The sequence below is a fragment of the Dermochelys coriacea genome, chromosome 5 (genome assembly GCF_009764565.3).
Source record: "Dermochelys coriacea isolate rDerCor1 chromosome 5, rDerCor1.pri.v4, whole genome shotgun sequence".
NCBI lineage: Eukaryota > Metazoa > Chordata > Testudines > Dermochelyidae > Dermochelys > Dermochelys coriacea.
In genome coordinates, this window is record NC_050072.1 from 91,977,618 (window position 1) to 91,998,010 (window position 20,393).

At 42.7% G+C, this 20,393-nt stretch overlaps 1 protein-coding gene across 7 annotated transcripts in view; it reads left to right on the forward strand.

The window, feature by feature from the left end:
* The window catches only part of AGTPBP1 (ATP/GTP binding carboxypeptidase 1), a 174,394-nt gene that overhangs the window by 14,205 nt on the left and 139,796 nt on the right, over window positions 1-20,393 (forward strand). For 2 of the 7 annotated variants that reach the window (XM_038402651.2, XM_038402649.2), the window contains one exon: window positions 2,170-2,267. The gene's annotated coding sequence lies outside the window, so the exon portion shown is untranslated. Of the gene's footprint in view, window positions 1-2,169; window positions 2,268-16,760; window positions 16,891-16,914; window positions 17,069-17,106; window positions 17,239-20,393 lie in introns of those variants that run through there. The other 5 variants (XM_043515137.1, XM_038402656.2, XM_043515136.1 and 2 more) reach the window with 4 other exon arrangements.

Consider the following 20,393-nt stretch of genomic DNA (forward strand, 5'->3'; position numbering starts at 1 on the left):
TAGATATTACCATATCTGAGGTAGAAGCGAAACTGAAACAGCTTAATGGGACTAAATTGGGGGGGCCTAGATAATCTTCATCCAAGAATATTAAAGGAACTGGCACATGAAATTGCAAGCCCATTAGCAAGAATTTTTAATGAATCTGTAAACACAGGGGTTGTACTGTATGACTGGAGAATTGCTAACATAGTTCCTATTTTTAAGAAGGGGGGGGGGGGAAGTGATCCGGGTAACTACAGGCCTTTTAGTTTGACATCTGTAGTATGCAAGGTCTTGGAAAAACTTTTGAAGGAGAAAGTAGGAGACAGGACATTGAGGTCAATGGTAAAGGGGACAAAATACAATATGGTTTTACAAAAGGTGGATCGTGCCAAACCAACCGGATCTCCTTCTTTGAGAAAGTAATAGTTTTTTAAATGAAGAAAATGCAGTGGACCTAATTTACCTAAATTTCATAAGGCATTTGATACAGTGCCACCTGGGGAATTATTAGTTAAATTGGAAAAGATGGGGATCAATATGAAAATTGAAAGGTGGATAAGGAATTGGTTAAAGGGGAGACTACAACGGGTCCTACTGAAAGGTGAACTGTCAGGGAGGTTACCAGTAAAGTTCCTCAGGGAACGGTTTTGGGACCAATCTTATTTAATCTTTTTATTAGTGACCTTGGCACAAAAAGTGGGAGTGTGCTAATAAAGTTTGCAGATACAAAGCTGGGAGGTATTGCCAATTTAGAGAAGGACTGGGATATCATACAGGAGGATCTGGATGACCTTGTAAACTGGAGTAATAGTAATAGGATGTAATTTAATAGTGAGAAGTGTAAGGCCATGCATTTAGGGATTAATAACAAGTATTTTAGTTATAAGCTGCGGACGCATTAATTAGAAGTAATAGAGGAGAAGAATGACCTTGGAGTATTGGTTGACCACAGGATGACTATGAGCCGCCAATGTGATATGGCTGTGAAAAAAGCTAATGCGGTTTTGGGATGCATCAGGCGAGGTATTTCCATTAGAGATAAGGAGGTGTTAGTACTGTTGTACAAGGCATTGGTGAGACCTCATCTGGAATACTGTGTGCAGTTCTGGCCTCCCATGTTTAAGAAGGATGAATTCAAACTCGAACAGATACAGAGAAGGGCTTCTAGGATGATCCGAGGAATGGAAAACCTGTCTTATGAAAGGAGACTTGGAGCTTGGCTTCTTTAGCCTAACCAAAAGAAGAATGAGGGAAGATATGATTGCCCTCTATAAATGTGTCAGAGGGATAAATACCAGAGAGGGAGAGGAATTATTTAAGATCAGTACCAATGTGGACATAAGAACAAATGGATATAAACTGACCATGGGGAAGTTTAGACTTGAAATTAGATGAAGGTTTCCAACCATCAGAGGAGTGAAGTTCTGGAACAGCCTTCCAAGGGAAGTAGTGGGGGCAAAAGACCTATCTGGCTTCAAGATTAAACTCGATAAGTTTATGGAGGAGAAGGTATTATGGGATAACATGATTTTGGCAATTAATTGATCTTTAAATATTCATGGTAAATAGTCTCAATGGCCTGTGATGGAATTTTAGACGGGGTGGGATCTGAGTTACCTAGGAAAGAATTCTTTGTAGTATCTGGCTGGGGAATCTTGTCCACATGTTCAGGGTTCATCTGATCACCATATTTGGGATCTGGAAGGAGTTTTCCTCCAGGGCAGATTGGAAGAGGCCCTGGGGGTTTTTCGCCTTCCTCTGCAGCATGGGGCACTGGTCGCTTGCCGGAGGATTCTCTGCACCTTGAAGTCTTTAAACCATGATTTGAGGACTTCAATAGCTCAGACATAGGTGAGAGGTTTATTGCAGGAGTGGGTGGGTGAGATTCGATGGCCTGCATTGTGCAGGAGGTCAGACTAGACTATCATAATGGTCTCTTCTGACCTTAATATATATGAATGCAGATTCTTTCACCCATAAATCACTGTTTATAATCCAGTTTAGGCTGCAGAGTAATGATCCTATGATGGCTGTTCAGTGGCCTTTGTGAAGTATATCCTGGTCTCAGTAGACAAATGTACACGTCACATCTAATTGAATTGTCAGTATTGTTGGCAAATGCAATAGAAGCCAAAATTTAACTGAGTTGTGGATACTGAATGATCTCTTCTCTTTCACCTTCAGATTGTCCCTCTAATTTAGGGATGAAGTACATTGATTGGACAGAATGGAGAAGCTCGCACTGTTGCTGCTTGTGTGGTCCCTGTCAATACCTCAGAAAGGTACCTTCTGGCACTTTTGAATATTATTGATGAATTTTTAATTTCTGCTGAAGTTGAAATGTTTAACATTGAAGTGATCATTTACTTCCACCATCTGCAGCGCTGTCCATGTCCTGCAGAGCACCCAGAGAATCCAGGAGACAAGCCTCTCATTCTGGCAGTAAATCAAAATAACACAGACAAATTCTAAGGCATATGCTATTCAGGATGTGTTGCATGTTCCTCTTGTTGTGAAGATGGGAGGAGGTTAAAAATGAGGCTTGTAATGTGAAGCTTGCTCCAGCCTTAATTATGGTGTGGCTCCTGCTTCTTCATAATATGGTACCCAAGGAAGTGGGAAAGACTTTCTGAAACAGAATCTTTTCTCATTTACAGAAAGGGAAACCTGTGCTCTGCTTCAGTCATCCACATGACAGTTCAGGGTGCTATTAGGCCATCAGCTATTTTTTCCTCCTTAAAATAAATCAATTTCTGAAGATACAGATATATTTTGTAAAAGCTTGTAATGTTTTGATGATTTCCATTTTACACTACAGAATCTCATACTGAAATAGAATGGATTTTTCAGTGATTTATAAACGGACCTGATTATTTAAGTCCTACAGTGTACAGTAAAAAAATAAATAAATCCTGCAAAATAGTTAGTTTTTTGATCTCCATAAATGCAGAGACAGCTGCAGATTTTGGAGTACTGCACCCAATAAGATCAGTTAATTCAATACAAAAAAAAGTTACTAGTAGGAATTGTCTATATCGTGTTACATTTTCCTCTTGCTCTGGCAATGATTCTTAACGTCTGCACAATAAACAGAAACAAGTAGATTCCATTGGTGAGTTTCACCCTCACATTTGCTGCGGTAGCAAGAACCAAGATTCTCTGTATATGCACTTAGATGCCCATTGTTTAATATATTAAAAAGTGCAGAAAAATAATAATCTGTTACTTTGAAAAGGGTTACATGAAGCATAAGCAAAAAGGCCAATAAAATTTATCCAATCATGGGAAAAGGGATCACCTGCTGCAAACTATTAGTAAGCTTTCCTCAAAACTGGATTCTTTGTTTTGAAGGTCACTCCTTTCCTCTTCAGGAAAACTCAAAATAATGCTTAGTTGTTTAAAGGCCTAGCATTGCTTTGGAGACCCCTGTCAATTTAAGTAATTGAAAAATGCAGCTATATGAAAGTGCTTGAAAATCCAGTTTCTATGGAAGGTGTACATCAAATGGAAGGAAGATGACCTTCAGCTGAGCCAAAGTCTATTTTAATTTCTGCTGGTCTTGAAACATACCCACATAAGGCAGGTTTTACATTAATTCTGTTGTGACTGTTCCCAGATAAAGGATCTGATCCAAAGCCCATTGGACTGAATGGGAAGATTGGCATTGACTTCAGTGGTTTTCAGATCAGTCCCCAAGGTACTACTCGGTGTGATTGAGGGAGTCAGAATCTGGCCCATTGTAATGAATGAAAATGCTTACATTGCTGCTCAACATGAGTAAAGGTGGCAAAATATGACCCTTGGTGCGCAAGCTGCATGACTGGGGTCTTCAGGGGAAAGAAAGACTTCAGTGAAAGTTCTTACCGCTTATAAAAATGAGGCGGCTTATTTAGGTGCCTAACTTGGGGTATTCAGGTTTGAAAATGTTGGCCTTAATGGTTTATTATGTGTATTTGAAATGTGCACATGCCTTTCATGCACAATGGTTCATTTTGAAAACATACTACTAAAATTCACACAAGTGGAAATAAAATATTGAATATGACTATCTTCCCCTGTACAACTGTACGCAAAATAATTCTGTTGCTCTATAAGCAGTGAGCCAGTATATGCAAGAAGAAATACGATAAATCACATTTTACTTAAGAGGCTTGGATTGGTCACTTGATGGGTCATTCATTTATATACTATGTCATAAACAAATAGCTGAATGGACCACAGATGTCAAGCTGAACTAAAATGTGTTGTATTTCAACCCATACAAAAGCATATTAGAGCAAACAAAAGATCTTCTTAGAGGTGAAAAAATAAGAGGCTAGATTATAAATCTACCAAGTGATATAAGGGCTAAAAGAAATGACATATCAAGAGATAAAGAACAATCAAATGTGTTCACAGAGACAGAGATGAGTGTTTGCTTTCAAATGAGAGAATAAGAACTGACAGCAGTAATTATTATCTGGAAGTGACTAGCTTCAGTCACTTTATAGAGCTATGGAGTAGATGAGGCAATTATAATTATTAAAATATGTTGGGTTTCAAATAGAAACTGAGAGCAACTAGGCGCTTACAAGGGAATCTGAAGATCAGGCAGAATCTTCAATCCGTAGGTGTCAGGGCTCAGTCACATGAGGTGCTAAGTGCCTCCTGCAAGGTCCTGTGCACCCTCAGCTCCTCCTGAAGTCAGTTATACAGTGGGAGTCAGGTGTGCCCATGCCCAGCATTTTGCAATATTAAGCCCTAAATTAGGTAGGCTTTCACTGGATGCATGCGCAATTGTAGCGAATGAGGAAATTTTTTATAATATTTGTATGAATTATATGCATGACTCTCAGTTTATCCATTCACTTTTTTGATTGATACGCACTGTGACAAGGGGAATAAGAGCTAGGTGTTTGTTAGGTAGCCACCTGAATTGGTAGGAATGGCCATCAAGAACTGAATGGGATCAACACATATGAGTGGAAGACGAATAACTGGAATATTAACTCTGAACAGCTGGCAGCCAAGGAAGTAGGAGATGTGCAAACAGTGGGGCTTCAATACAGAACAAAGACAGGAACTGTGAAGTGACTGTTTTTAAGGTTGCTTCTGAGAAACACAGAGACGTTAGATGGTTTCAAGGAAAGCCTGAGATTTGGCAGGTGGGGGCGACTGCCTCTGCCAGTAAAGACTCTGTCTTACTCATGGCTTTTCTCTCAGGCCTCGTCTAAAATTGTGGTGGTGTGTAGGATATGGGTAGCTACATGCTACATAGAAAGGCAGACTGCATCCATACTGCGGTGTGCAACTATACAGAGCAGCGAAAGGTTCTAGCAGTGGAGATGCGATGGAGAAAGGTTCTGGCGGTTCTCTCCTGCCAATTTTCTCTGCCTCCTGCTGTCAGACCATTTCTCCACAGCTGGCTGCAGCAGAGAAGGGCTCAGGCAGCAGGACACCACACTGCTAAAAATAGCAGTGTAGACATGGGTGGGGTACTGCTTGGGTGCATAGGGTATATACACCAGGAGTTCTGATGTCTCACCATCTACACTGCTGTTTATACCTGTGCTAGCTGTGCAGTATCTGTTCTCTACATGCTGCCATGAGTGTAGATGTACCTTCAGTACTATAGGTAATTTAAATGAAAAGCTGATAGAATCCACTACTATTGTTTTAAATTAAGCGAAGTACACATTCTCCTACTTGGAATTTCATGATTATTTTCTTGTCGGGTAGAGGAGCTGTAAAGTGAATTCACACAGGAATTAAAATGGAGGATCCATCCTAAATCAGAATGCTACTCCAATTGTGAAGGAAGCAGTTTTAAAGTATAAAATGGACCTGACCATGGCCAGTAGTTATTTAATAGGTGGCAGAGAACAATTATTCTAGAGGAATTACACCATATTTAGTTACACCTAATATTGCCCTAGATTTCACAGTTCTGAAAATTAAATATTTATACTTAATTTTTAATGGAAGTGTGTGTGAATATCCATGTTATAAAATAAGAAACACCTGTCCATCACAAAACAGTAGGCTAGTAATTAATTTTATCTTCAAAAATATTGGAAAATTTGTTCACCAGATCCTGAACTGGCATAAACAGGCATAGCTCCACTTAAATCAATGGAAGAACAGAAACAGACAGCAACTGCTGCAACTTGTGGCTGCCAATGATACGGAGATAGCTGACTTGCTCTTGCATTCACGTGAAGATCTGCAAGAACATCTCATACAGCTCAGATAGTTTCACTAGGATTGTTATAGATGTCCTCTTTAACAGTTTTTGGCTGTCAACAGTCATTGATGTAGGAGTTTGTAGAAATGCTGAACATGAAACTGACTGTCAGCTTCTGCTGACATAAGTGTATCTCCAACTTTGATGTCAGCCAGTTAATGAGGCAAAAATTAGCCTGATTCATCCAAAAGCTGTTATTACAACTAAGTTTTCAGATAGCTAGCCATTCTGAACTGCTAAAGGTCATTAGACTAAAGTCTCACTTCCTTTGTCATCTGATGAGGAATGGTGGTGGTTTTTAACTCATCAGTGCTGACCCTATCAGTTTGGTGCTGGGCCCTTCAAATATCAAGTATGCGTCAGGGAGAAGATGCTCACAGCAGTTTGAACTAAGCAAAAAAAGAGAGGCTAAATAAGTCTTAGTTCAAAGACACATTTGTCGAGTGCAAAAGCAAAGCCTAGATAGATTTGATTTCAAAATGTCCTCAAATCATTGTGTAAGAAAGATAAGGAATCCTGGTGGTTGTCTCAGGCAGCCAATTTAAAACAAGCTGGTGCCAGGCATAGGGTTGGCAACTTTCTAATCACACAAATCCCAACACTCTTACCCTGCCCCTACCCCTTCTCAAAAGCCATGCCACATTCACTCTATCCCTCCTCCCTCCATCTCTTGCTCTCCCTCACCCTCATCCCCTTTCACAAGGCTGGCGTAGGGGGTTGTGGTGCAGGAGGGGGTGCAGGCTCCAGGGTGGGGCCAGAAATGAGGGGTTCATGGTGCAGGAGGGGGCTCTGGCCTGGGACCAAGGGGTTCAGCATGCAGGAAGGGGCTCAGGGCTGGGGCAGGTGGTTGGGGTGCAGGACAGAGTGCAGGCTCCAGCTGGGGGTGTGGGCTCTGGCGTGGGGCCAGGGATTAGGGGCTTGGGGTGTAGGAGGGGGTCAGGGCTGGGGTGGGGGTTTGGGGTGTGGGCTCCAGCCAGGCGGTGCTTACCTCAGGCGGCTCCCAGAAGCAGCTGGTATGTTTGGCTCTTAGGTGGAGGCATGACCAGGCAGCCCTGCAAGCTGCCCATACCTGCAGGCGCTGTCCCCTGCATCTCCCATTGGCTGTGGTTACCATATGCGGAGCACCTGTGGCTGCTCCTGTGAGTAGGAGCCAAACATGTCAGCCGCTTCTGGGAGCCAAGCAGAGACGGGGCAAGCAGGGAGCCTGCCTTAGTCCCACTGCACTGCTGATAGGACTTTTAACGGTGCTGACCGGAGCCATTGTGGTCCCCTTTTCGACCAGGAGTTCTGGTCATGCCCAGGCATGATCTCCACAGCCTCTATTCAACTGTGGGGTCTGTGGTGGAAGTTGGTACCAGTTTGCCCAGTAAAAAATTGGGATGGTAGCATCAGCCAGAGTCTGCAAGATTTATTGTATTGATGCAATGATCATTTCAAGATGCTCCTCAGTTGTCCATTGCCTACAGTCTGTTCCATTTGAGGAGGGGAAGGTAGTTCTGGCAGATCCACCTTCCTTCAATCACAAAGAGATCTGGATTGCAGTCCATAAGCTGAAGTCTATGAAGGCACCACAAATGTTTAATATCACCCCTGAGTTGCTGAAGACTGGTGATAATATTGTTGTATTATGGCTACATTGGCTCTTCTACTCCATTTGGAGCACTAATATCCCTGATGACTGGAAGGAAGGGTGTTATCCTACCTCTGTTCAAAAAGGGCACTAAGGCCAAGTGTAGCAACTATAGCAGTATTATGCTACCACTTTAAAAGGCTTTGTTTCTGTCTTAATGTCTCAAATTAGCGATGCATTTTGAGGCACAGGCTGGATACTCAGTGTAGTTAAGACTCACTCTCAGCCAGATCTTTACCCTGAGATAGCTGAGAAGATGTCTGAATATAATCCATCTATGGAAAACTTTTTATAGATTTCAGTCAAGCCTTTGATTCAGTGCCTCGAGTGCATCAATCCCTTGTGGGATCCGATGAGGTGACTCAGCATCCCTGGGAAGAGAGTGTCATTGACAGAAGCGCTCTATAATGAAACAGAAAGCTGTGTTGGAGTCATGGTAGATACATGGCATCCTATTGCCTTGTGAATTTGGCAAGGCTGCATCCTGTCACCATTATTAATATTGATATTGATTGGTTGATGTGTAAATTTGAGGAGGCAGCTGTCTGTGGCATTGAGCTGAACACCATTTTGCTTCAAGCCCTCAGATATGCTGATGACATTGCCTTGGTGGTTAATTTGGTGAATCATTGCAGCAGATGGCTGATCTGGTCAGGGAAGGAGCAGCATGCATTGAGTTGGTTATTAATCTGGATAAAACTGTATTCTTGGCCATTACCATCAATCAGCCTCTAAATAACAGCTATCTTAGCATTAGTCTGCCCAGATGGGATGTCAAGCAGGTGGCAACTATTAAATACTCAGGAATCATCACAGACAGTGATGGAGGATGTTTGAAAAATCTGGATGCTCATATAGCAGCAGCTGATAGCATGTTCAGAACTCTTCAGTGGCCTCTGTGGATTCATTGTGACACCAAGCTTATCAAGAAGTTGTGGATCTATAGAACTAGTTATATGAAATTTATTATACAGCAGTGAAACATGGGTGGCTGAAGAAGGCTGAAGAGTGGTGGAATGACATTTTAGATTATTATCTTTGTTAGGTTTCAGAGTAGCAGCCGTGTTAGTCTGTATTCGCAAAAAGAAAAGGAGTACTTGTGGCACCTTAGAGACTAACAAATTTATTAGAGCATAAGCTTTCGTGAGCTACAGCTCACTTCATCCGATGAAGTGAGCTGTAGCTCACGAAAGCTTATGCTCTAATAAATTTGTTAGTCTCTAAGGTGCCACAAGTACTCCTTTATCTTTGTTAGCTGATCCATATTAAGTGGCAGGACAAGATCAGCAATGAAGATATCTGTTCCTGAACCCAGGAACTGCCTCCCTTAGCATGGGTTTGGTTTCAGCAGTTTTCCTGTTATTATTAGGATGAAAGACCAATGAATCATGAAGTTCATTTACCAAGCTACACAGTGAGTGATTACATGTTTGCCAAAAGCTTCAGTGGCATGATAAGATCGCCAGTGATGGACATAGACTTAGGGGTGAAAGTAACTGAGGACACTTATCAGTACGGGACTGGGAGGCCTCCGGCCTGCAGAAGGGGTGGGGCTGGGAGGGGGTTAGCATCCTCCAGCCAGCCATTCCATGCTGCGTGGCCCTTGCCACCCAGGGTTCCTGTTGATTTAAAGGGCCTGGGGCCCCGGATGCCGTCGCCGCAGTAGTGGCAGTGGCATCCAGAGCTCCGGGTCCTTTTAAATCACTGGCCCCAGGACAGCTGCTCCCTTTGCCCCCCCTCCGGCCTGTCAGCGGTCGGGTGGGGCAAACGGGGCAGGGATGTTAAAACGCTACAGGGTCCTTTGCTGCGGCAGCACTTTACTATCCCTTCCCCTTTTGCCTCCCCTGTTGGTGGCCCTGCCAGTACGGACCCTACTGGCAGGGCAGCCGACGGGGGGGGGGGGAAAGGGCAGTGATGTTAAAGTGCTGCCAAGGACAGTCCTTTTCCACGGCAGCACTTTAATGTTGCTGTGCACCCCCCATCCCCACCCCATCAGCTGCCCTGTTGGTAGGGTCCGTACCAGCAGGGCTGCTGACAGGAGAGGCAAAAGGGGCAGGGAGTGCTTTAATGTGGGCTGGTGCGGGTTCTTACCGGTACACTGTACCGGCCTGTACCAGCTCACGTTTACCCCTGCATAGACTGCACATCTAGCCAGACTGTCTTTAGGATCTAGCTAGAGTTCAATCCGAATGGCACCTGATTTGCAAGGAGGCTACATCTCTTTGGGATTTGCCTTGATGAGGAGGATGAGGACTGAAGTTAATGGAATCACTTGGATTTACACAAGCTGAGAATCTAGTGCTATCCTTTTACATACAAATTCTTTACATTAAAATATTTTGGAGATGTTTCTTTATTCTCCTCTGGAAGCAAAAACCCCACCACTAAACCCTTGAAGTTATTTACGATTGTCTTAGAATATATAGGTCCCGATCCTGCAAATCTGAATGACTTGAGTAATCCTTACTCAACTAAGAATACTACTATTTATGCAAGTAAGGGTAAAAGAATTAGGACCTAAACACTTTTTAGAAATTGAGTCCCTGTGTTTACTCTTGTAATTTTATTAATCACACCTGTTGTTTGTATCAAAAATATATCAGATTAGAGTGACACATCTAGTTGTGTGAACTCATAATGCCTACTTCTGCTCCTCTCACCACCACTCCCCAAAGGTACTTGTAGATTGCTTTATTTACTGTGGTAATTTTCCTGTAAATTCCTGGATCTCCCTTCTTATCATATACGTTTATAACAGAAATTTCTATACACATACTAAAATAAGGGAATTAGTCTGCAGTGTTGCACATAGAAAGGAATTTTTTTTGCAGAATATACTGACCTTGCACTGTATTATAGCGGCTGTTAATTTCAGAAAATAGCAACTGGCTCTGCATAAAATTTGCACTTGCAGGCAATAATATAATTTGCAGTTGATTTTGAACAACACAAATTTAGTCTCTTCTAAATGAAAGAAAAGTTAATATTTTACAGTAACTTCATGCGTGTTTTAAATGAACAGGCACATGTGATTTTTCTTTAAAATGCTTGTAGGATGATTCAGAACCAAAAGAATAATGAAGCAGCCGGTTACTTTGAATGCAGCAAATAAACTTGCACTTAGAATTGTACTCTACTCTGAATGTGGCTTTCAGTCTTCCCTTACTGAACTCCCCAGATACATTAATCAGTAGTATGTATGGGACCAGGAACCTCATTGTGCAGGGTGGGGAAAGGTTCTAGCCAATCAGGAAAAGCTCTGGGAAGTCAGCAGCATGTACTGCCGCCTCTCTTGTAGAAGAGAGACACTAGTAGGGTAAAGAGTGCTAACAGCTGATCCTTTTCAAGGAGGAAAAGGATGAAGTAAAGAAGGGATAGCTAGAAGTAGTTCTTGAAGGCTGCAGCTAACCTGAATCAGTCAGCCCTGACAAGGAGGGCTGTGGGACTTCTGAAACCAGGAGGAGGAATTTGCTTGAAGTATAGCAGAGGCTCCAAGAAGGAGGGCTGTGCTGTGGGACTCCTGAATCAGGGAGAGGGAGGATTGAACTGGAAGGGACAAAGAAAAGTTTTATACCTCTAAAAGAGGTAATAAATCAGACCCTCACAAAAAGGGATCTTGTTCTCAGTGCTAGGGAATGGGAGTCAATTATGCATGGAACCCAGTAGGAACTGAGGGCAGAGTGTCTGCTGGGCCATCCTAGGAAATGAGGGGGTGCTCTAGAGATAACTAGCAAAATTTAATTTCTGGTACTATGAAGTAGAATAGTTACATCTTGATTCTGCTGTCATTTCTCTCAGCATAAAACCAATGTAACTCTACTGCTTACTATGGAGTTACTCCTAACTTACACAAACAAAACAGAGGAGAGTCATACCCCATGAGACTCAGACTTAGCTGACTGTTGTACATTCGAGCACAGTCAAGCAGCTGAGAGTGTCTTCTTCATGAATATGCCATAAGACACAGGTCTCTGTATTTGAGGAACCAGACAGTGAGGCCAGGGATATATGGTTTAAATCATGACTATCTTTATTAATTACAGGACAAGATATTTCCTACAGCCCTTCAGCATGCAGACCTCACTACTCAGAGTGTGTCTGCATCATGAGTAACCCTTGGGAGCCCTCTGGTGATTGTGCATGACTAATTTTAAAGAAGCAGTACCACCACATGCTACACTAACAAGATTCATGAAGCAATTAGAAGTTGCCTGTCATAAAATGGCTCCAATCATTTTAAAAGAGATACTGTTAAATAGTTCAAACCAAAATTTAGGTTACACAAGAATTTTTTAAAAAAATCTAATAATATTACTTGTTGGCTGCTGCCAAAACATAAAGACAGTATCATTGGTTCAAAGAGCCAATTTGCAATTCTAAAAATTCCTTTAAATCCTAAAATGAATAGAAAGGGTCCTTTTGAATTCTTTAAATTATAACATAAAAGATTTGCGGGGAAAAAAACTCCCAGGAAGCTTTTGTAACCCTAACAATGTAGCTAGATAAAAGCTCAACTGCTTTTTGAAAATCCCACTAGGTGCCTATCTGCATCCTTAGACACCTAAATTGTTTTTTTAACATTTAAATTTCTAAATTGTTTAGGTGCTTTGAAAATTTTACCCTCAATCTTACTGAAAGTTACTGAGATTTAGGTACCTAGGCATTTTTGAAAATACTACTGGGTGCTTAGCTACATCTTCAAGCGCCAAAATACCATTAAAATGTTGCTCCTTGGGCACTCTTGAAAATGTTACCTTAAATGTGTTTTTATTGTCCCACTGAGTGACATGTTAGCAGTTAACAGCATAATGATGAAAAGTAAATCAGATTTAATGTTTTATCAGTTGTAGTAAAATAACTTATCACCAGGCAAGGGAATTTATGTGTGGTGGTGGGATTTATTCGTCATTTCAAAATGTTTTTAAGTGACATACTAAACCAACATAATTCTGATGGAATTGTTCTAGTGTGAACCAGATAAAGCAGTCCCATTGCAATGTTAGTGGAAACCTTAGTATTACATCCTGGATTCATGTCATTAACCCAACATAACATGATTTTTATTTCCTTCTGTTGTTCCATCAGGATCAATATTAATAATGCTACTAGTGCTATCAAAAGGGACCATATTTTTCAGTGCCTTTCACTGCTAAGGGTGTTCCAAAGCAGCGGTTCTCAAACTGTGGGTTGGGACCCCAAAATGAGTCACAACCCCATTATCATGGGATTTTCAGGGCTGGCTTATACTTGCCCGGGGCCGAAGCTGAAACCCAAGCACCACCACCCGGGGCCAAAGCCCGAAGGCTTTAGCCCTGAGTGTCGGGACTCATTACAGGCGACTGCCTGGGACTGAAGTCCTTGGGCTTCAACTTTGTGCCCCCTACTCCTCTCTGGCGCTCCAGCTGGCTCAGGCTTCTATCCCCACTTTTGGGGTCATATAGTAATTTTTATTGTTGGAAGGGGGTCACGATGCAGTGAAGTTTGAGAACCCCTGTTCTAAAGTATGCTAGGCTGGAGGTGGCATAGAACCAACTCCAGAATCAAGAAATTGTATCACTGTATATTTTTCATTTTTTCCTCTTTCTCACTTGAAAGTCTCACTTCTTCCATACTACTTCCATTGCTGTCTAAAGGGACTCTAATTTTTAAAACAAAAAATAACGAGAGGCATACAGAGTTATTGTTTAACTCATTTCTCTTTATAAATACTTTGCTCATCACAGTATACTTTGTAAAGGTAAACTAATTTTGGACATATTTACCTACTGTTTCATGATACTCACAAATAATTCTCCAGTAGTTTTGAATCTTTTTTTAAAGATGCTTCAAATTTCAAGATGCCACAAACTTGTAAGTAAAAAAAACATGAACAAAAAGTCTATCAACCTATTTACAATGTGATATGGTTACAAATGCCCCCTCTCTATCTAGCCAGGGAGAATAGGAAGCATTTTAGGAATAGGAATCCATCTGATTCATTATTTATGTGTACTTATTATATTCTAACTAGTATTGGGATGAGTGAGTGAAGCTCACATGGGAGGCAATAGATGCACATTTAAGTGGCTTGCACTAAATGGTTACACTTTTTTAGTGCTAAATTCTACACACACACGTATGCAATTCCTCTAGGCTTGAACTGGAGTTCTGCATGTGGGTCTGAGGGCTTAGTTTCAGACTCAGCTTTTATTTACATCCAAATAACCCTAGTGAAAGGAATGTGGCTGCAAGGATGTAAAAGAGGACACAATCTGACCCATAATTTGGTCCTTAAAATGTTATCATTTATCCAAGCCTTTCAACTATTCTTATCCACATTATTCTTATTATTCAATCATCCATTTGTTTGTTTTCTTGTAATTCCCTACACTAAATGACACTTCATAATTTTATAAGTGTTGAAGATCAAAACAAATGTTTGTAAAAATGAACCAGATCAAAATGTCCTATACTATTTTTGCTTCAATAGATGACCATTCTTTTATTTTTCTATGCAATCAAAAAATGACTCTACTTCTGTATTATTTATCATTCACACATAGCTGCCTGAAGTTTTTATCTTCTGAAAGACTGTCTATTACTTAAGTAAAATGAGCTGTTTTTGTCAACTTATTTTTAGCTTTCAAAATGTTTCAGTATATTTTTATCTATACTTAAGCTGTGTGTTTTACTCATTCTTTGCTGTCCTCCTATAGATATTTCTATCTTTGATTATCTGAGACAAATTTCTACCTAGCCCACAAAAAAAGGCTGGGAAATGATGGTGGGGCCAGCCTGCTGATGTCTCCAGGCAAGAGTCAGAAACATACATGAGAAGGAAATGGGGCTGAGAAACAGCCCAGCTAGAGAGGCTGGAGTAAAGCGTGGTTTTGTGAAAACACTTAAGGTTTGACATATTTTTGTTGAATCTCAGATATGGTTTCCAGGCTTCCTGATACTGAGCCAGACTAATGAGTCAGTTGGGCAGCCTGGAAAGCCAGCTGGCTTGGCAGCCCTGTGGTTCCTAGGCCTAGGATTCCCTGGCCCTAGGACACAGTTCATGTGGCTGGGCTGCTCTGGAGCTGGTAGAAACCAGGATCTGCAGTAGCTGCTACAGGGACTCTCCATGTCAGTTTCAGAGGTCAGTTCCATGATACTGTTCAGTGGTGGGTAAATTATGTCAATTTCATGAACCAGCCAGCTGGGATCATCTTTTATCTAACATCATATTTCTGGAATGAAGTTTTTCAAAGTTGCCAGTTTGTGGGAAATTTAGGGGAGTGGAAATTTGGTTTTGACCTGAATTGGACTGAAATGAAATTTCAGAATTTCCAAATTTCAACTAGCTCTACTTGGAATACATCATAAATGGCTTGAGAGTCCTGTGTTGAGCATGTCACAGCATCTGGCCCTAGAATTTTTATCAATTTCCTTTTGTATCCAGCTCCATCTTTGAAGAGCTTGCTGAAGAAGGAAATAGGGTTCTTTGAGGGAGGCAGGCAGGGTTTTTACAGCTGGGAAACTGAAGCACTAGGGACATTAAGGCCAGCATTTTCAAAAGTCACAACTAATGTTCAAAGCACTTTAGGGACATTAACTGATTAATCCTCTTAACCAGGGGTGGCTAATTGGAGCCTGAGAAGGAGCTAGAATTTACCAATGTACATTGCCAAAGAGCCACAGTAATCCATCAACAACCTCCCATCACTTCCCCCCCCTCCAGCTCCCAGTGCCTCCTACCCACCAGCAGCCCCACTGATCAGTGTCTTTCCCCCTCCCTCCCCGCACCTCCCAATCAGCTGTTTTGGGGCATGCAGGAAGCTCTGGGAGGAAGGGGGGAGGAGCAAGAGCACAGCAGGCTCCGGTGGGAAGGGGTGGAGTGAGGGCAGGGCCTGTGGCGAGCCAGGGATTGAGCAGTTAGCACCCCCTGGCACATTGGAAAGTTGGCGCCTACAGTTCCAGCCATAGAGTCGGTGCCTATACAAGGAGCCACATATTAACTTCTGAAGAGCTGCCTATGGGTCCAGAGCCATAGGTTAGCCACCCCTGCTCTTAACGCTCCTGTAAGTTATATATTATTATCCCCTTTGTACAAATGGGAAAACAGAGAAAGAAAGGCAAAGTGATAAGTCTCCAGCCACACAATGAATCAGTAATACAGCCAGAATGAAAATTTAGGACCCCTGTTCCTCAAACTCTTGCTCAGTCCTTTAGACCACCCTTCCTTGGCTCCGCTGGTAGTTAGCAATTGGAGCTTCCCTTGACTTGAGTCGTAGTTGTGATTGCTGAGCACTTGTAAAAAAAGAAAAGGAGTACTTGTGGCACCTTAGACACTAACAAATTTATTTGAGCATAAGCTTTATGAGCTACAGCACTTGTGAAAATCATGCTCGATATGTTTTAAGCTATGCACCCATCAAATGAGTAACACAGAATTAGCAGCTCCATGCAGAATTTTTGGTGTGACTTGCCCAGGGCCATGTAGGCACTCTATGGAACACATAGACTCTAGGTCACCTGGGGTGATGCACAAATTGTAAACCCTAGGCTCATCCTTTCTCTTTTTCCAGTTCTTTGCTTCATTCTGCAGGCGCCTTCCACTTTCTGCAATCCTGGGACCTTTCCTCACTAGCAACCCTGATTTAGCCAGAGTACTATCCATCCTGGGTCCAGGCTGAGGCGAGGGTCGGTCCCTAAGGGAAGAAACTGTGCGCGATCACATGAAAGACTGCACCACAGTGCACGCACGCAAGGGGGCTGGCCAGGGTCCCCTTAAATCTGGTTCTCTCAGTGCCCGCTAGGGGGCTTCTTACGCCTTCCTGGGAAGCTCTGCTATTGGTCGCTGGCGGAGGCAGGGCACTAACCCGGGCTGACACCCAGCCTCCCCTCCCCCAAGGCCCACCCGTGGGGACTGCGCGCGGGGCACGCGGCTCTGCAGTTGGAGGGCGCCACCCCGCTGCGTGCACGCGCCTCCATCGGGACTGCGCGCGCTCGCGCGCGGGGTGGGAGAGGCGGGTGCGCGGTGACGTCTCCGGGACGCCGACAGGTTCCTGCCGCCGCCGCCGCTGCCGGGGTTTGTATGAAAACATCGGGGGAGCCGCGCCCGACCTGTCCCGGCCCGCGGGTGACTCCGGCTTCCCGCCGGCCCCCTCTCGCTGGGGCGCGACGGGAGGCGCCCGGAGGCGGGCGGCGGAGGCCGAGCCTCGCGGACCGCAGCCGCTGCCCTGCCCCGCCCCGCCCCGGGGGTGAAGGTGAAGCCCGGGCGGGGCGTGGACAGGCACCGACAGACGGCAGCCTCTGCCCGCGGGCTGGGGATCTGGAGCGCGGGTGGCTCTCCCGGCTGCACGGAGCGGCGGGCGGGCGTGTCCGAGTCCGGGTTGCCAGGGTGGGAACCCCTCAGTCCTTTCCACCGGGGTGACAGGTGAGCGGGGCCGCCGGTGGGGCTTGGCGCGCCGTCTCGGCCTGGCTCCCGATGCGAGGCGGGTCACGGCTGGTGGTCCTAGGACATGCTTTTAGGGCTGCCGTGGTCCTGTTGGGTAGCCCCGCCTGGCTGTTGCTGTCCCGCACCCTGGCTGTCCGAGGCGGCCAATGTCATGGAGGTGTTAGTGGCACTCTTCGACTCCGCGAGCGAGCAGCAGTGTGGCTTTTGCAGCGGAGTGGCCTTAACAGCTGTTTGGTCTGGACTGTTGTCCGGTCATCTTCCTGATACGAGAGCGGGTTCTTTTGATTGCTTGTTTTTTGTTGGGGTATTTTTATCTAGCCAGTGCTACTATGCCGGGCGTACTAGGTTACACAACTTGTTTCCGTGAGTGCATTCTCGCTCTCCTCCTGATTTATAGCATGTGGCTTTTTTACCATATGTATTTTGGTGCCAAACGTTTTCTGGTGATGTAAGGCGGCCCTTGAACAAAAGTTGTCCTACTCATAAAGCAGAAAATTATACCCAATACTGCCTAATGTTGCCTTATCCACATTTGTGTTGCTGATCTTCCAAAACTTCCTGTCATGACTCCACTGTGCTATCTGTGTAGGCAATTTGTATATAAATGACCACTGTTGAAATAACACTTAGTAAGTGCACTTAGTGGTGTAACCTGCCAGGAATTTGTTTAACATAACGTTCTTAAAAATCCATAGATTTGTGTCTCGGTAATAATATTTTGCACTTAAATAATACTTATCTCTCTTCTCCCTTCCCCCCCCCCCCCATTGAAGTGCTTTGAAATTGATTTGTAGAAATTTGGAATAGATTACTGGACACTTTCAAAAGTCCTTAAGTGCCTCAGTGAGGCTTTTAAGTTACTTAAGTATCTGGTGTAATACTTTCAAAAGTGCATAAGAGATACATTTTTTGAGATTTCTGTGTGTAACAAACATTAAGGTTCTCTAACTGTTTAGAGAATCAAAGTTAGTTGAGCTTTTACTCTCTTTATTCTCTTCTAAGTTTAAGATTTCAGTTGTAAATTTTGGGGCAGGGATCATATATTCCTATATGTTTGTACAGTGCCCAATGCAATGGGGACCTGATCCTGATTGGGTGTGGGTCTTCAGATACAATTGTAATATAAATGTTGATATTGAGGGAAATAGAAATATGTTCACAGTGATGGGAAACTAGTGATATAATTTTAGAGGACTTTTCATACTTGAATGTCGTTAAGAAAATGTTTTTTCAAAATGTAATTTACTTTGCAAGTAGCTGTTAGTGTTCATTTTGTTGCATATCTATTTTTGAATATTTATTTTTTGGTGGTAAATCCTGTAATACAGTCATAGTCTTATACTTATGACCACATAGCTGTTGCTGGAAATGTTTGATATCACACTAAGCATTATGACTTTAAGAGGCACGGATGAGAGCATTGTGGTTATGATGGTATAAGTTCTTATTTAAACATCTCTTGTAACTGGAAGAACTTGTTGAGAGCTTGTTTTTGGCATATTTAAATTGTTTAGCAATAGCCTCTCCCTTTGTCTTTGTAAAGATGTGACTTTCAATTGGATCTTCTGCTACAATTAAAAAAAAAAAGGCTGTATTTTTTCACTTCCATTATTAAAGTTGGGGAACTTTCCACAGTAGTCTGAAACATAGGAAAATCTACTTTCAATGGGGGGGAGATTATATTTTTTCCCCCAATAACACATTTACTGTCGCAAATTTCAAGCTTTTATCACAAAACCCGCAATTCCGTTTTATTTTTATTCATTTATTTATTTTACTTTATTTTGCACAAATCTGGCTAAGAAGACACTGCATTCGTTCACGCTGGAAGCTTTCTTTGTAACCCAAAGACCTGGAAAGTTCAGATTTTGACGACTTCTAAAAATGATCTTCCCCAGGATTAGCTACCAGTGAACTGCAATAACGGGTGCTTTCCTTTACAGCACTTAAATACATTGGAGAAGTTTTTTATAAATAGAGTAAAAAGCCCTTACTCTGCTGTCTTCAGAATCCATCAGCATGGCTCAAAACTTAGACTGAAGTGTGGGGAGGAATACTCCATGTTGTGCAAAGTGGGAGAAAGGCTTATTTATTTATTAAAAAGCCGAGCTCAGTATGTTACTTGTGTTGCCAACTCTTGCAATGGTTGTTGTTAGGTTGGTAGTATTTGATTTTTCTTAAAGCACTGGCTTATGGAATTGTGGTTCTAGGAGAATCTCAACATCTACTTAAAAAAAAAAAAAAAAGATTCCACCCTTCTTGTTGCAGAGAGAAGCCTGAAAATGTGACCCAAAAGGTGCAAGTGTAAACCCACCTCATTTTATTTTAACTTTTGGATTTATTATTTTTTGAATGTTTGGGGTAGGCAGTAATGTTTCATAAACATTTCCAAAATCAAAAGCTAGATTGGTACAAACGGCATATGCTAAAACTAAAATCTGTCAGTTAAGATCTTCACTGTTCCTGGTCAGGTGACGCTGGCATAATGATGAGCTGAGGAATTCAAAACATCGAATAGCTTGAATCATGTTTTGATTGGGTAATACTAATGGGAATAGCATGCCACTTTTTTCTCAGTGTGGCTTTTCTGGGAGTTACTTTGTAGCCTGCTGAAGCTGAGCTAATGGACCGAAGAGTGAAATTTGCAGACAGAGGAGCTTGATGCAAACTTTACCATCATAAGCAACACCTGTAACCAGAAAGTCAAGATAAAAGTTACCTTAAGCAGCCCGACAGTGGTAAATTTGTTATGTCTTGGAATGGCTGATGAGACTATGTGCTGTGCATGTAATTTCCCAGCAGATCGTTTAAAAATAAGAAATACACCAAGAAACTGCATTTCCTATCTTCTCCTTTTTGTATGTATTTGTTGCCTGAAAGGGAATGGAATCAGACTTCAATATAAGAGCCGCAAACGTGACCATCTAAGGGTGTGTCTACACTATGGATGCTGCAGCTGTGCTGCTGTAATGTAGATATTTACTGCATCAAAATAAGGAGATTTTCAGTTGATATATATATATAACTATTTCCCCATGGTATTTCTCCCCCCCACCCCACCCCCCACTGTTCCTCTGATATTCTTGTTAACTGCTGGAATTAGCCTACCTGCTTGTCACCATGGAAGGTTTTCC